This window comes from Hemiscyllium ocellatum (genome assembly GCF_020745735.1).
Source record: "Hemiscyllium ocellatum isolate sHemOce1 chromosome 27 unlocalized genomic scaffold, sHemOce1.pat.X.cur. SUPER_27_unloc_26, whole genome shotgun sequence".
NCBI lineage: Eukaryota > Metazoa > Chordata > Chondrichthyes > Orectolobiformes > Hemiscylliidae > Hemiscyllium > Hemiscyllium ocellatum.
Window position 1 is genome coordinate 282,470 of NW_026867494.1, and position 3,617 is coordinate 286,086.

Genomic DNA, 3,617 nt, shown 5'->3' on the forward strand with positions numbered 1-3,617 from the left:
GTCTGGAACCACCAGCCTTTCGATTGATAGCCGAACGCACTGATTTATTGAGCCACAGAGACAGGATTGGCCAGCATACCCCCGCAGTCTCTTTGAGGGAGCTACTGTTCAATTCATAATTCAGCCTGCCCCGCCCAGAATTACCATTGTCTTCTATCAGTTTTACTTTTCCATAATAAAGCCTTGGACATTCACTGTGGAGACACCGGGGATAGTCTGATCCCACCACCTGCAGGCACATCTATGTCACAAGGAACTAGCCCTCCTACACCGGGGCCATCACCCTCCGAGCGTTTCAGTGTTTTGCCTCTTACCGAATTTTCTCATTGACCCCCAGCCGTGAAGGGGTTTGAATTCCTGATATGCAGAGAATTCTTTCAATGTCTCAGATCAGTTCATGTCCTGAGAATATCAGAGCTGAAAATGTGTTGCTGGTTAAAGCACAGCAGGTTAGGCAGCATCTAAGGAATAGGGCTTAAGCTCGAAACGTCGAATTTCCTATTCCTTAGATGCTGCCTAACCTGCTGTGCTTTAACCAGCAACACATTTTCAGCTGTGATCTCCAGCATCTGCAGACTTCATTTTTTACTGAGAATATCAGAGTCCATCTCCCGGCCTCTTAAACAAGGGGACGGTGTCTGGACTGTCTCTGCTCAGTCGGACAGTTCATCCTTCATTCTCCTCTAATTCCACTTCCCAAAGAGTTTCTAAAGGTTCACAAAGCTGGAGACTGGGATTTCTCTTTTACTTCCTGAGAATTATTCCACCTGCTAACTGACAATATTTTGCCAAAATCTCCTCCCTATTGTAACACTTGCATCATGTCCAGGGATGAGGAATTTCCATTTTGTTGAGACATTCCCAATTTGGGAATGTTGTCTTTGGAGCAAAGAAGGTTAACTGGAGATTTCTAGGGGCTGTTGGCAATGATGGGAGAAGAAGTGGTGGGACTGGGCAGGTTAATGATCAGAAGAACCTATTACCACTGACCAGGGTCAGTTACCAGAGGGCAGGGTTTGAAGTTCTTTAATGGAAAACAGCATTTGTGTTGAACAAGCACAGCGAATACTGTAGAAAGCCAACGGGTCGAGCAGAATCTGTGGAAAGGTAAACAAAGCCGATGTTTTGAGTGTGCTACGGTTTTTGTTCAGAACTCAGTGATTTGCCTCTTCCCGAAGTTGGTCCAGGTCTGTGTCTCAATTGGCAAACACATGGCAAGTGCAGTGCCGCAATGTGGCTCGGGGCCAATGAGAAAATTCGGTAAGAGGCAAAACACTGAAAGGCTCGGAAGGCAATGGCCCCGATGTAGGAGAGCTAATTCTTCGTGACATGGATGTGCCTGCAGATGGTGGGATCAGACTGTCCACATGTCTCCACAATGAATGTCCAAGGCTTTATTATGGAAAAGAAAAACTGATAGAAGACAATGGTAATTCTGGGCGGGGCAAGTTGAATTATGAATTGAATAGTAGCTTCCTCAAAGAGACTGCAGGGGCGGCGCTCGTATCTGTCTCTGTGGTGCAATTGGTCAGCGCGTTCGGCTGTTAACCGAAAGGTTGGTGGTTCGCGCCCATCCAGGGACGGAGTGTTTGGATTTTCTTAAAACAAAATCAGTGAATTGTTTAAATGGTGATATATTGGAATGTGGAGAAAATGAGGACAAGAGGTGAAAGTCGAAAAATGTGGCACTGGAAAAGCGCAATAGATCAGGCAGCATCTGAGGAGCAGGACAGTGAGTTTTGGGCACAAGCCTTTCACCAGGAATGATGTAAGGATGCCAGTTGTCGGGCAGATGCAGCAGGCAATGAGCAAGGCAAGTGATATATTATGAAGAGGAATTGAGTTCAGAAGTGGGGTACAATTACAATATTTAAAGGCATCTGGATGAGTATATGAATAGGAAGGGTTTAGAGGGTTATGGGCCAAATGCTGGCAAATGGGACGAGATTAATTTTGGATATCTGGTTGGCACAGACGAGTTGGACGAAGGGTCTGTTTTCGTACTGCATGACTCTAATGATCTTTGATGAAAGCAAAAATGTCGCTGTGAAGAGTGGACTTCCAGAAGCAGCTTTCAACGATGTTTTGCCCTTACGAGGAGCATAAATCTTCATTTTTTTTAAGATAGCAGCTGAGTGAGTGACATCCAGGACTTTGTTAGAAAGTGGGAATTCATTGCACTGTGGGGCTGTAGTGTTTTAAGGTTTACCGGCAGTAAGTACAGTGTGCTGAGCGGGGAGCCTAGTGAAGGGTTAGGTCGGTTTTTGTTTAAACTGTTCATTTCTGTCAGGCTCCAACATTGTATTTCCAATGCTGTCAATCAGAAGGTGCAGTGAATCAGTAACTGGTATCGTTAGAAGCCTTACTATTTTCAGTACTGCAGGCATTGCATTGTTTCATCAGCATTGTAAAGGTCGCTGGCAGCAGTGGGAGGTGTGGGCTGTATTCACCAGAAACGATTAAGCATTTAGATAATACACATACAAGAGGGCAGGGTGGGAATTGTCTTTCGATTTGTGGAAGATGGGGCATTCTGGGTGCTGTGATCGGGGGCAAACATAACTGCAGTATATCATTGAATCCCTACAGTGTGGAAGCAGGCCATTCAGGCCATCGACTCCACACGGAGCCCTCCAAAAATACACCAACCAGACACACCTCCCAACCATTCCACCATCACCATCCCATCAGGTCTTTTCTGCTGGCGGTTGAGACTAGGCTGCAAGATTAGGGGGGAGTAGAATTCGGACAGAAATGAGGAGGAGCTGGTTTTCCCAGAGGTCGGTGCATCTATGGAATTCTGTGCCCAAGGAAGCAGTAAAAGCAGCTTCATTAAGACACTGGTGCATGGGTTTTTGCGTGGTAGGGGAATTAAGTGTAGTTAGGATAATGCAAGTAGGAGGAGCTGAGGTGATTGATAGATCAGCCATGATTTTAATGAATGGCGGAGCAGGGTCGATGGGCCAAATGGCCTACTGCTTCTATTACTTTGAAACGATTACCCTGCGTTTCCCATGTCTACCCCACCTAACCTGCACATCCTGGACACTGGACAATTTAACATGGCGAATCCAAATCAAGGCCGGTGAGCAATGTAGTGATGTGGAAAATAAACATCAGAGAATGAGAGAAAGGGACAAGGAGAATAAATGTCCTAGCAATCAATACTGGATTCTAACCATCACAAAAATTAAAACTAAAAGCTCAGTATGTGAATGTGTGCTGCATTGTAACAAAAGCGAATTAATTGACTGCACATGTTGAAGAGAATAATGCTGATCTGAGACTCCTTACAGAGATATAGCTTCAGAATGATAAGGATTGGATCCGGAATATCGAGGGGATACGTGGCATTCAAGACGAGTGGGAAGCTCAGTAACGGTAGAGGATGGGCACTGCTAATCAAAGCACTGATAACACGGTAGTCTGATGTCAGCTCGGATTTCAGGTCCTGATTTCTCTGTCAGCTGATCTCCCTGTTCCCACAGAGCTGGATGTTGTCTGTTCTCAGCTCTGCTTGATTTCTGCTGAAGCTTTGACCCCCTTTTACACCTTCTGGGGCAATAAAATATTCTGAGCCTCCTGAAAATGACACCTTATCTATACCTCTCCTGATT

The 3,617-nt window shown here is 45.5% G+C and overlaps 1 non-coding gene across 1 annotated transcript; it reads left to right on the forward strand.

The window, feature by feature from the left end:
• Window positions 1–1,509: 1,509 nt before the first annotated feature.
• Window positions 1,510–1,583, forward strand: trnan-guu (transfer RNA asparagine (anticodon GUU)). The gene has a single exon. It is a non-coding gene; the product is annotated as a tRNA-Asn (tRNA).
• The last annotated feature ends 2,034 nt before the right edge of the window (window positions 1,584–3,617 follow it).